This window comes from Rattus norvegicus, chromosome 3 (assembly GCF_036323735.1).
Source record: "Rattus norvegicus strain BN/NHsdMcwi chromosome 3, GRCr8, whole genome shotgun sequence".
Classification (NCBI taxonomy): Eukaryota; Metazoa; Chordata; class Mammalia; order Rodentia; family Muridae; genus Rattus; species Rattus norvegicus.
The window spans coordinates 169,295,503-169,309,534 of NC_086021.1; the positions used below are offsets into that span (position 1 = coordinate 169,295,503).

At 46.2% G+C, this 14,032-nt stretch overlaps 1 long non-coding RNA gene across 1 annotated transcript; it reads left to right on the plus strand.

The window, feature by feature from the left end:
- Positions 1 to 230: 230 nt before the first annotated feature.
- Positions 231 to 3,044, plus strand: LOC134486472 (uncharacterized). Its single transcript, XR_010065445.1, has 2 exons — positions 231 to 776; positions 2,805 to 3,044. It is a non-coding gene; the product is annotated as an uncharacterized LOC134486472 (long non-coding RNA).
- Positions 3,045 to 14,032: the final 10,988 nt, after the last annotated feature.

The window sequence follows — 14,032 nt, forward strand, 5'->3', positions numbered from 1 at the left end:
GACAGAAGGAACCTCCAATCTGAGATTCATCCATGTAGGGTACAATAAAAGAAACAAGACAGAGGAGGGAAGAAAAAGGCTTTGCCCAAGTCTAAGGGATGGGGAGGGTTAAGAATGGAACTTCAGACTGTGAGCTTCTGGGCTAAGGAAGTGTCCCTCCAGGTCCTGGTCAGTGCACAGTCTGGGTACACCCTAGGAACCCTGAGAAGTGGTCTGATCCAAGGGACATTGTACCATTGTTGAGAGGCAGCCTGGGACTACCACTCCCTGCTATAGGTGCCACCAATAGAAGCTGGGTTATGAGCGCTTAGAGGAGGTAGCTTAAAGAAAGACAATGATATTGAAGCTACCCTCATTCTCTGTGCCTGTGCATACATGGACACATGTGCACATGCACACATGTACCTGTGTGAATAAGAAGCAAGTAGAAAGTAGGGGTGAAAGAAAATAGAAATCACATTAGTGTACATGTGGAATCCAAAAGGGTCAGTACGAACCAAAGCCCAGTTGTATCATCCATCAACCAACTGATTTTCAAGGGTCAAGTGTTGTTTGGGGCACTCAGGAAACATGAAGAAAAGGCTCGGGCAAGAGGCCCTGATTTCAGTGGGAAACTTACCGCTGAGGGTGAATGCCACGAGACGCAAACGAAAGGAACCAGAGTGTGCCGCTCACTTTTTTTTTTCCTCACTGCAATGGAATCTCTAACAGAAGGAATTTGAGGGAGACTTCAGCTTTTACAGTTCATCGAGGTGGGGAAGACATGGCTGGTGAAGGTAGGTCAGCCCTCGGGCAGCATGGGCTTAAGGTGCCTAGTCACTTCCGGAAAACAAACAGGAAGTGGCAAGATAGTCTGGGAGCCGAGCATGGCGGGAAGCAGACACAGATACCATTTTCCAGCCCCCGCTCCCAGAAAGATATTTCCAGCGAGAGCCCAACTCTGAAAGGTTCAGCAACCTCCCCCAAACAGTGCCTCCTGGTGGGGACCAAGCATTCCAACACGAGCCTTTGGGGGACATCTCATTTTCACACCACAGCTTGTGGGAATAGACAGCAGGGGCATTATCCACTCTGGCCAATCCAAGCGGCCTCTCTGAGGAGGTGATTCCTAAAATGACAGCAGACTAAAAGGGTTAGGATGCAAAACCAAGGAGTGGAAATCCTTCTAACAGATAATGGGGACCAAGAGAGCTTAAGAGAGCCTATTGTGGAGCCAAGACAAATTAGAAAGAGTCTCAAAGAAATAAAAGTAGTAATTATTACTTTAGAGCACACGCTCGAAGTAGCTTAACGAAATGTTGCCTTAATTATATCTACCTTAATGAACAGATAAAAACAGTTCCCAATTAGTTCTGTAATTGGTTATGTGGGGAGAGAGGCAGCTTTAAGCACTAAAGCCTGTGTCCTTTAGACAATTTATGAGGGGAAGAAAGATGGCTGGCGTCCTAAAGCATGCTGCCCTAGAAATCTGTCACAGTCCAGGCTCTCACAAGCATCTCTTCCGTATGAGCTCTATAGGGGTAGACATTATCTCTTGTCATCCTTGGACGTGAGACAGGAAATGAAGAAGTTTGACTCTAGGGCTGGGAACTGGCTTAACGCATAAAGTACTTCTCAGAAAAGCATGAGGACTGGAGTTCAAGTCCCCAGAATGTATGTAAGCTGGGTGTGGCTGCCTATGCCTTGTAACCCCAGTACTTGGACAGCAAAATGAGAGAAGGGGACTAGAGAAGCCTAGAAACCCGCAGGCTATTCAGACTGACATTGATATTTACATTAAGAAATAAACAAAGATACTCTGCCCCAAATGAGGTAGAAGTGAAGACCAATAGCCAAAGTTTGGCATCCCCATACTCTCTGTAGCATACGAACGTTTATATTCACACACAGGAGTTCATACACACACACACACACACACACACAAATACACACAGAGAGAAACAATTTCTACTTAGATAAGAAGGTCTCTCCATGCGTCATAATAGGCAGGCAAAATGAATTTAGACCCTCTCATCTGTCATCAACTCTCTAGTCTCTGGCAATTTCCATAACCTCTCTAAGACTCATATTTTAAACCAGGGGTGGTGATAGTGCTATCTATGCAGAGTCATGAAAATTAAGCAGGTCAGGGGCTGGAGACCCAGCTCAGGAGGTGAAATGCTTGTTCTGTAAGCAGGAAGCCCTGGATTCAGATCCCCAACAAGATGAAAAGCCAGGCATGGGCGCACACACACACTCCTACGATCATGACACCGAGGAGGAAGAGACAGGGGGATCCTTGGAGCTCACTGATCAGCTAGTCTCTCTGTATCAGTGAGTTCCATGTTCAGTGAAAGACAGTTTCAAAACAATGAAAAGCAACAGAGGAAGACACACAACATTAACCTCCGACACCCACATGTATGTGACTTGCGCACACATGTACATGCACACACTCAAACACATAAACACGAATATATCATACATACTCTAATAAATAAATAAACAAGCAACAAACAAACAAGTAGGCAAACAAGTCATGCAAGCAAAGATTACCACGGAGTACATAGCACGGCAGAACGAACTTTTCAAAAGACTCTGGCTACTGTGTGGGTGCACCCAGGGGATGCTAGTTTGCTATGGCTGGACTACAAAGAACTATTTGGATAGGGAATAAAGTAATACAGATTTCTCATAGCTCCAAGTTAGGAGTTTGGTCTGAGTCTCACAGATCTCCTGGGTCTCTTACCAATGTGTATGTAGGACTGACCTTCAGCCCAGAAACCCCAGGGAAAGAACCATTATTGTTCTTGATTTTTCTCCAGCTTCCAAGATTAACTACATCCATGGTGTCTTCAGAGATGACTCAACAGTTCAAAGCACACACTGCTCTTCCGGAGGACCTGAGTTTGGTTATCAGCATCCACATAGAAGCTCACCACCATTTGTACCTCCAGTTACAGGGGCACCTTGGGTACTGCACACACAAGGCACACATGCAGGCAAAACTCATACACATTAAATAAAAATAAATACATCTTTGAAAAATAAAAGTTACCACATTATTTGGCTTGTGGTCTCTTCCTCCCCTTCCAAGCATCCCTCCCACCGCTCTTGTCAAAGATATTCTGAACACTGCTGTCCTTTAATTGTAGAGACTTTTGTGATCACAGTGAGCCCTCCTAGATAATTGGGGCTAATTTGATCATCTCCATGTCTGGAAGCTTAATCATGCTGGCAAAGGGTTTTCAATATGTCAAGTTCACAAAATTAGTGCACGGATATGTGTAAGGCACCATTGTTCTGCCTATCTCAGTACACGCAGTCACCTACATACAATCACAGTGTTCTTCTCATAAAAGACACAAGAAATACTTGTCCTCATAAATACATACCATTTACTTCCTGTGCTTTCTCGAACTTTAAGAATCCTTTGTCCCTTTCACTTCTGGAGTCCCCCTCTTGGCATGCCACATTTAAATTAAACCACATTTAAATGTGTCCACAGCCTACACACATGCCTCCTTGGTAATAATAGTTAAATTGAACGTGACAGAATGTAATGTTCCATATACATTTTGATCGAAATCCTTTTCTTATGCTTTTCAGTTTCCTTTACTTCTCCAGACCTAGTCTTGGTTATAGATCTCTGAAAAATTCATAGACCCATAGACACTGGGTCCTAAAGACCCAGGAATCAGAAGGCCCCACCTGGACGGTTATTCCTGTGGGATGAAGGAGAGGGAAAAAGAAAAAGAAAGAAAAAGAAAGAAGAGAGGAGAGAGAGAGAGAGAAGGCAGATGAAGAAAGGGAGGGAAGGGAGGGAGAGAGATAATAGAAGGAGGAAAAAAGAAAGAGAAAACAAATAAATAAGGGAAGGAAGTGGATGTAGGGAGGAAGTGGGTCCTCTTAATCTTCTCTATCGTGAAAACAATAATACACTCTCTCTTCCAGTGCTGTGACTGTAATTCAAGACCACCCATGGGTTACTCAATCAAGAGTCCTCATTTGTTTATAGAATGAATAATTCCCTTGCACCTGCTTAGGGCCTGTCCCCACCCTGAGCTTCAGAAGCACCCACCCTGGGCTTCGGGAGCACAATGATGAATAAGTGCCTATCCCCACCCTCAGGAGTATACCTAATCTCCTACCTGAGTTTACAGGCATCAGCTTGGCTTGAGAAAATGAGTCTCACCACCACCAAATGTTAGTGAATCTTCACCAGACCTTTAAGTGTCTTCAAGACAATTTACGTACAATGAAATGCACAGGTTTTAAGGAGACAAGTCTTTGGCAGGATGGTAGAACTTTCCTATCACCCAGAATGTTCCCATACACCCTTGCCCAGTAACCTCCAACCCCCATCCCAGGAAGCAACCCCTGTCCTGGCTCCTCAATGTTACCTGGTCCAGGACCTGGTATTGCTGGACTCAAACCAATGAAAACTTTTGCATCTGGTCTCCTTGGCTCAGCACCATTTTCCTTTAGCCTTGTTACATTGTGTGTATCGCTAACCTGTTTATTTTTATTGCAGTGATGTATCCCACTGTATAAATAGACCCTAGAATTTTACCCATTCTCTTGTTAATGAATGTTTTAGCTGCTTCCAGTTTTAGGCTATTGTGATTAAAACTGGTATGAATATTTTTGTAAAAGATTTTCTTGTAGATGTGTGTTTTCCTTTCGCTCAGATAAATACCAAGAAAAAAGAACACTAGATCACGGGCTAGCTACATAGTTAACTCTTTAAGGAACATGCCCGCCATTTTCCAGTCACTCTGTTTCTTCTACCCCACCACTTGTCCTGGATGCTGTCTGTCTTTATAATGTTTAATAATTTCTTTTTTTATCGCTGCAGCTATAGATAGTCTGGAACACAGCTCAAGACTCCAGTTTGTGATTTCCCCCACAATCCTGGATGAAAACCCCCCAAACTTCAGAGTACTGACATGCCAAGCTAGTGCAGTGCCATTGAACTATCTGGCCTGTTTTGTTTTGTTCTATACTGTTCTGTGCTGAGGTTTCAGGATAGAGCCCAGGCTGGATGTTAATTACAATGTTAATTGGTTGCTCTGCCTCCTCTGATTGTTGGGGTTAGAGGTTGGGCCATAATGTCCCACCAGAACTGTTGTTGTTGTTGTTGTTGTTGTTGTTGTCGTCGTCGTTGTTGCTGTTTCAGTTGTTGTTTATGAAGTTGCTTTACATGAACTGTAAAGAACTTTTCAGGAAACCAGTGAAGATTTGCACTTGAGAGCATGCGTGGTCCTGTAATGTAGCTCAGATGGTAAAGTGCCTGCCCAGCACTCAGGCCCTGAGTTCTATCTCTAGCCCTTCCTAAGACAGGCTTCATGCCACATATGCGTAATCTCAGGACTCGAGGGGTGGGGGCAAGGGGATCAGGAGTTCAAGGTCTGTCTCAGCTCCATAGGAGTCTGAGGCCAGCCTAGGCTGCAGGAGATCCTGACTCAACCAAACGAAAATTCCAAATCCATATGTATGTATCTGTAGCCCTCCCAGAACAACTTGTGTTGTTTCTTGGGATAGACTCTCACTACTTAGCCTTAACTGGCTTCAAATGCATGGCCTCCTGAGACCACTTCCCCAATGCAAGGTTAGGTACACACAGCCACAGAGACAATGGATGGGTAAGGAGCACTGGGCATATAATACAAGCACGGTGGGTAGAGGGATTATCCGGGGGAAGGAAGGAAGAAAACCAGCCAGAGTGGGTTGAGGACACCAGGGACAGTAGATAGTGAGGGAAAACAAATGGGGATATAATGAGAAGTGTGCATTCAAATTTCATAATGAAATCCATTGCTTTGTATACTAAACTAAAAAATTTTTAATTTAAAAAAATAAGAATTTGGGCTCACTAGATATTAAATCAGTCCCAGAATGTAGTCCATAAACTGCCCTTCCAGGGTAGAAAGAGAAGTATCAAAGGTCATACAAGCTCCAAGAGAGCCCCGAGAGAGCCTCTTCAGGGCCTATGTAAGGTTTGCTCCACTAGAATTCAAAGCAGCAGAAATCACAACTAAAACCCTCCTCTCAGCATAAGAGAGAGCCCACACATGTTTGTGGGCTCTCTCTTAGGAGAGGGCTGCACAGAAATTGTGATATATCATTTGCATATGGCTCTGGCATCACACCAGGTCTACACCTGTGCTTGGAATCCACAGGTGAGTCTTCACCTGCAAGAACTCCAAATGTCCTACTGGAATGTTCCTGCTGAAGCTTTAGAAGCCTGTTGAGGTGCGGACCTGTCTCTCTTTCTGTTTGATGCATCAGCATGAGCCATTGAGCTGGAGTGCAACAATTCAGCTCATAGATCAGTTGGCCAGTGAGCTGCAGGGGTCTCCTGTCTCTACCTCCCCAACATTGAGATTATGGGGACAAAATTGCATCTGGTGTGCTCTATCTAGCTAGCTAGCTATCTTATAATATATAAGATATCTTATATAGATGGATAGAGTTAGATATCTATAAATAGATACTTAGATAATTAAATCATCTGTGTGTGTGCCTGTGTGTCTGTATGTGTCTGCATGTGTCTATGTACCTGTGTGCTTGTGTGTCTGTGTGTCTGTACACCTGTGTGTCTATGTGCCTGTGTACCTGTGTGCCTGTATACCTATGTGCCTGTGTGTCTGTGGGTATCTGCATGTGTCTCCATACCTGTGTGTGTGTGTGTGTGTGTGTGTGTGTACTTGTGTGCCTGTGTATCTGTGTGTGTCTGTGTGTCTGTGTATCTGTGTATATCTGTGTGTTATGGATGCTAAAAGACGACTTTTGATGTCAGCTCTCTCCTCCTGTCTTGCTTGAGACCGGAACTTTTGTTGGTCTCTCTTGTGTGCACTTGCTAGCTGGCCTGTGAGAGTACCTCCCCAGCCCCCCAAACCCCCAGCCCTGCCCCCATCTCATGCAGTGGCTCTGAGGGCTTGTGATGCTTCTTTCCACTTTACATGGGCTCTGGGGGTCAAAACTCAGGTCCTCAGGCTTGAGCAGAAAGTGACTGAGCCCATCCCTCCAACCTGTGCTTGGCTTTTTACATGGGTGCTGGAGATCCAACCTCAGGTTCTTACACTTACATGGCAAGCATTTTACAAACTGACCACCTCCCTGGCCTCATAGCAAGATAAATTTTCTCTGTTAATCTAACGGCAAGAAATCTTAAATTACAAACATGCCTTGCATTGTGTTTCCACTATCCCCTGGTTCATATGTGTATAACACTGTATGTGGACACATCTCCAGGACCAGGCTAACTCAACACATCATCACCACAGTGAAATAGACCAGATTCTCAGGCTCCTACCTCAAGGATCTTCACAGAACCTCCATCCTCTTTCATACCGGGCCTAAAAGGCTTAACTGCAAGTCCCTGTGGTCAGGCCAAACTCATGAGCCTGAGGTGGTGGTTGCTTATTGAAACCCTGGACCATCCAAAGCTGCAGATGCAGAAGATACGGCGCAGTGAACAAGGCAAGCATCTGCTGTGCAAACCTGAAGCTCAGAGTCTGGATTCCCAGCATCCACATAAAAGCCAGACAGGTGCGATGGTGGTCTACCTGCAATGCTAGCCCTCAGAATGAAGGAATCCTCCAGGGCAAACAAACTGGCTGGCTATGCAGACTAGCCAAATCAGGGGTCACTCATTCAGCAAGACAGTCTACCTCAGGAAATGAAGTGGAGGACAATCAAAGAAGAGAGCTGACATCAATCTCCCAGGCATGTACACATGTGCAAGCATGCACACACACACACACACACACACACACACACACACACACGGGAACATGCATGCACACCCCACATACACGTACACATGCAAAGCAGAAGAAGGGGGGAAAGCAGCAGCCTCGTGCTGAAATGCTAATGAGGTGGCCAGCAGCCAAAGACGCTGCTGCCTTTAGTGTTGAGACTAATCACTCAGGTGCCGAGTAGGTACGGGGACCTGCCATCCCGGCTTGCCCGGGACTGTTTAAAGGAGTTTCTGGGAAGTGGAACTTTCAGTTTTTAAAACCAGACAGGCCCAGGCAAAACAGAAGCGGTTGTTCACCAAGTACCCAGACATGCCCTCGGGGCTGATTCCCAGGGGTCCTACAGGAGGTGGACCCTCCCACCCAACAACCAAGCCTTAAGAAGTGTAGAGGATGGGCAGGGCAGATATAAAACATCTAATCGCTGCAGGCCTCACCTGACACTACCTTCCTTGAAGCAGATAGAAACTGAAATTCTCAAGCTACACCCATGGAGGTAGCAGGAGAAAGAGCCCCGGGGAACCCTTGGGCTGTGATTAGTGATCAGACTCCAAAGAGCTGTCCTGCATATGACTGATTGGTTCGTTTCCCTCACTCCCTGGGGTGGGGTCAGGGTGGGGAGCCTATGCCACTCCCTGTCCAGACCACAAGCCCGTCTGCTTGTGCTCAGACAGACGGAGGACCTGTCTCCTGCTGTCATCAGCTACAGGCTCCTTAGGATAGAAGCAGAGGAAAGTGTGCAAGTGCACACGTGTGCACGAGTGTGTGCACACAAGAGAGAGAGGGGGGAGGGGAGGGTGGGAGGAGGGGAGGAGAAAGAGAGAGAAGAGAGAGCATTTGTGGAGAGATAACAGACTGAGGTCACGTGACCTGCTCTATCATTCCCCGACCTTGTATTTTTGAAGCAGGGTCTCTCATTAAATGTGGAGCTACATTCGTAGCCAGCCCCTTCTCAGCAACACTTTTTACTACACACACACACACACACACACACACACACACACACACACAGGCTTGCTTGCACATGTGCACTCCTGCCCATAGCACTGGACTGTAACTGGTTATAAGTGTGGCCACACTGCTTGTTGTTTGTTTGTTTTGTTTTTCACCTGAGTTCTAGGGATTTGAACTCAGGTCTTCATGCTTGCACAGCAAGTGCCCCTCCCTGCTGAGCTACATCCTCAGCCCTGCCAGGCAGGTGCTTTCTGCCTCTTCATGTTCTGCACCTAGGCCATTGGTTTTGAGACCAAAAGCCTCATTATGTATTCCCGGGTAGCCTGGAACTCACACAGAGATCTGCCTGCCTATGCCTCTCAATTGATGAGTTTAAAGATGTGCCTGGCAAAAATGTATCTTTCTGTATATGTCTGTGCATAAATTCAGAGAGAGGGGGTATGTGCATATGTGTGCAGATGCTCAAAAAAGCCAGAGGCATCAAACTTCCCAGAGCTGAAGTTTCAGGTGATTTTGAACTACCTCACATTGAGTGCTAGAAACAACTCAGATCCTGCGCAAAAACAGGACATTCTCGTAACCACTGAGCCATCTCTCCATCCCCTCTTCTTTAACACACACTAACGTCATCAATACTGAGCTCACTGGCAGAGGAGGGCTGGAGGACAGAAGCCCACTTGGCTTTTGACTTCCTTGTTACCCTCCAGATAAAGAGATCGAGTGAAGTTTTGCATATCCACTGAGATCATCACCAAGCATCTAGTAGGTGCCAATGCTGAGAAAAGCTTGGAAAATACAGTGAACGATGTTCCTGCTCTTGTGATGTTCAAGGCTCAGCAAGGGAAACAAATGGAACAGGACCCATTTTTATTTACTGTGTTAAGATTAATGGAAGGTAAAGTCTTGGGTTCAACACAGCCAAGGATCTACCCTAGCCAGGGTAATCAGGGAGGACCTCCCTAAAGTAAAGCCATTTGGGATGAGACCTAAATATAAGCAGGGTTTGCTTTTACCAGTGGTCCCCAACCTTCCTAATACTGCAACATTATAATAAGTTCCTGATGTTGTGGAGCCCCCCCACCATAAAATTATTTCATCACTACTTCAAAAGTGTAACTTTACTACTGTTATGAATCCAAATGCAAATATCTGATATGCAGAGTATCCAATATGTGACTCCTATAAAAGGGTCAGTTGACCCTCAAAGGGGTCTCGACCCACAGGTTCCAGTATATGGAACTCAGTGTCCTGGTCCTTCAGAGCTGAGGACTTGATAAGCAGCCACTGAGAAGCCTCTGGGGTGGTCTCAACTCGCCTTGCTGTGGATATGCTGAGACCTCAATAAGACTGGGCAAGAAAATCCTAGGACCTAGAATAGATGCAGAAAACCCAGATGTTACAAGATAGGATGTGTCACCTCAAGAGCTCCAATGAAGACTTTGGAGAATAGCATCCCACTGCCCTGAATATGACATTCTGGACCACTTATTTCCACAGCACACCTCTAAGTCTCAGTTTTATCGTCTGTAAAATGGGTATGAAGCTGCTGTAAAAATATTAAACAGACAACATATGTAGAAAGATTGGGGTGGTTTCCATAGTAAATACTAAATAATCACAGTACTCAAGACAGAAGCAAGTGGCTATCTCTGAGTTCAAGACCAGCCTGGCCTACGCATCCTCCTTCAGGCCAGCTAAGGCTACATAATGAGATCCTATCTCAATAAAACAAAAAGAGGAGTCCCTCTGCCCCGGAGGTGAAAAGCAGCTTTAAATCATTAGCACTACCCTGAAGAAAGATACAATGTGTTGTGGGAACTTGACTACCTCCTGTCATTTATCTTACTGTAACAGTTATTTAAAAGAAACTCTTGAACTGGCAAAGTGCCGCAGGGTATCTCAAGAAAAAAAGCCTTTGGAGCAAAGCCTAGAAGGTGGGCATTTGACTTGCAGGAAACTCATGGGGAGAGGCCGGACAGAGCAGAGTGGGCAACACCATGGGAGTGAGCCCCACTGTGCTGGCAGGGAGAGCCCAGGGCAGGGAACACTATGTAGGGTAGGGAACGCTAGGGGAAGGGATTTCTATCAATGTCTGTGGTCAGTGTATCTGTGGGAAAGGCATTCTCCCACACACCTATCAGTCACCCCTCATCCATGCTCTGTAAGTAAGAGCAAAAAAAACTCATTGATTCCCCATAAGGAACTGAAATGGAATCAAACTTTGGTTTGTCATTGTGTCCTTAGAAAGAAAGAATAGGAGCTGCCTAGTCTCTGCCAGAGAAAAATTCTCAAAAAACACAGGGCCTCCTACATGATTCAATTTTTTCTAGTAGCCATACCATGAGAAATAAAAAGAAATAGGTGGGTTTTGTTTTTAAATGTATTTAATTTAGCTCAGTGTCTCTAAAATATAAATGTATTGATAAATCGGTTAAATGTATAATGGCGATTCTGATGCTGTGATAAACCCTGAGAGAAAGCAATGCGAGGAGGAAAGGGTTTGTTTGGCTTACCAGTCCATGTCTCAGTCCGTCCTTGAGGGCGATCGGGGCTAGAACTCACGAGAAAGCAGAGGGAAAAATCATTGCTGCTTACTGGCCTGATTTCTTACGTAGCTCAGGACAGCATGCCCAGGGCTGGCACCATCCATAATGAGTTGGGCCCTCCCACATCTATCACTAATTTAAAAAAAAAATGTCCCCATAGTCATATCCATGAGCCTATATGGTGACTACAATCCCTCCATTGAGGTTTCTTCTTCCTAGGTAACTCTGGTTTGTATCACATTGAGAAAAAACTGACAGCGCATATGATATATGTTAAATCATTGTTAATAATTTATTTTATACCCAAGCAGTGGTGGCACATGCAGATCTCCGGGTTCAAGGCCAGCCTGGTCTGTAGAGTGAGTTCCAGGTTGGCCAAGGCAGAGAAACCTTGTCTTAAAAACTACTTCATGTTACATTGTACTGAGTCTTTGAAGTCCCATGTGTTTCCAACTCCAAGCTCAACAACCACAATTCAAGGACTTGGTAGCCTCACGTGGCTGGTGGTCGCCAAGCTGGACAGGGAAGGCTCTGTGAGTCCTGAGGGGGCAGGGGGAGTAAGGAGAGAGAAAATAGAGAAGGATGGTAAGTATTTTTAGCTGGGGACATGAAACAATTATCCAAATCCAACATGGTGGCTGCTTCCTTGCTGGATGACGGTGAGTCTGGTTATTAACAAATTTGGATCACTCTCCAACCCAAAGTGTAAAATGAAGAGTTGGCCCTGCTCCCTTGGCTCCTTCAAGCTCCTTCAAGTGTGGGAATTCTAGAGTAAGGGTTTGTAGAATAGGACTGTCAGATTGAACTTTTTTATTTTTTAAAAATTACCTTGGATGAAACAGTCATCTTGAGGAGATCAGGGTGCAGTTTGCCCACAGCTTACCTTGACAGTAACCTTGCAGTTTGCATGTCTGCTCCTGAGGGTCTGGGGGTTAAAATGCAGGATATTTTCAGGAGAAATTGTCCTTACCAGCTATCCAGGAGGGAAATGTTTAACACACTCGTGTGCACACACACACACACACACATTTGTGATTGTGTGTGTGTGTGTGCATGTGTGCATGCATGTGTGTGCCTGGGCATATGTGTGCATGCCCAGGCATACACAAGCACACATTCATGGGCATGCGCACACACACACACACACACACACACACACACACGTATACATACACCATACTCTCACAGGAACGGAGGTGGCAGCTGTGATCTCCAGCCCACCCGGGAGCAGTACGTGGGAACAGAAATAGACTCCACCTGAGTCAGAGGATGAGTCAGAAAGTTCTGGTGAGCTTCAGAAGGGAAAAGTGGGAGGGGCTGATGGTGAAGAAGGGAGCCAGGCCCCCAGGGAAGAAGGGGGAGACTAGGTTGTGTCATAGGCAAGGAGCAAGAAATGAGTGTCCTGGTAGGAAAAGGGCCCACTGCCCAACCATCTCCCAAAAGGCAGCCCACACCAGGATGTGCAAAATGGAAGGGCATTAAGAAAAATAAGAAAGGGACCTAAAGTAGGAAGCAAGCAGGTAAGGATTAGGCCAGGGTGTATGGAACTGCCTCTGTGAACAGGCAGGGTGCCCATGGCTGGCTGCCCTGTGTGGAGGCTCAGTCTCGTCTCTCTCACTGCAGTAGCTGAGTTCGCCAGACACTGGGTGGCATTTATTACCCATGCTTAATTGGAAACACTGAGGAAGGAGCCATGCTGAGTATCCTACTTGACGAGGATGGGACAGGTAGAATCAGTTCCCATGACAGGGGCCTTCAGAATACAAATCTGCATAGTCAACCCTCATGAAGACACGTGAGCAGGGCTGGGAGCCAGCTGTGACATACCCTGTAGGACACTCAGAGCTCAGGAGAGCTCCAGACCACTGAACAGAGACATCCAGCTTCAGCAAAACAGGATGATAGGACAGGAGGAAACAGGCCAGGGGAAGGGACAGACCAATAAAATGACCAGCCAGAGTCTGAGCTAGGTCACCACAGAGGGACGGCAACCAAACATCTCAACAGACACAGTGAGCCCTCTGAGGAGTTCTCCACAGAGACTCCATACTTGATTTACCTCCTGGCTGGCCCACGGGCCTCAGAGAAGACACCAGGCAGTCCACAGTCAACACTGATCCCAAAATCCAGGGTAAGGAATGCCAGGAGTTAGGACCAACCAAAGGCACAAGTAGAGGAATCTGTCTGTCTGTCTGTCTGTCTGCCTTCCACTGTGTGTGGGAGGGGAGAGGATATCTGCATGGAGCCCATCCCCCATCTCCAGGTTCATACTCACCATGTCCGACTTACCCTACATGGCCCTAGTTTAAGAGCAGAGTCTGGGGTAAGACTTTGATAGAAGCAGCTGACCCAGGAGGTGAGCCCGAGAAGCATGAGGGAAGAAGAGGCCACAAAGACAGAAGAACTAATAATAAATGAGGGTATTACCAAGGTCATGACTATAGGCAAAGTGGATGTGAATACCCACCAGGACTTCACTCTAGGAAAGGTATAGAGGCTGTCCAGGATTTCCCATCAGAAGAACAGGAGGCTAGAACTTTCCACGAGTTCTTTGCCCTCGTTGTTGAAGGCTTCCCTGGGAATTAATCTTCTGCTTCCCATCCCCAGGGAGTTCTAGAGAAAGCAATAGACACAGTGAGAATGGATATGGGGTGCCTAGCTGCATGGGTCAAGTAGCATGGTCCCCCACGGATGGATGCTACTGCTTACTGCAGTGGGAACCAATGACAAGTCCTTAAGGACCCAACCGCATCCTCTGTGGCTTCCAGCTGTGACTCAGTACTGAGCACA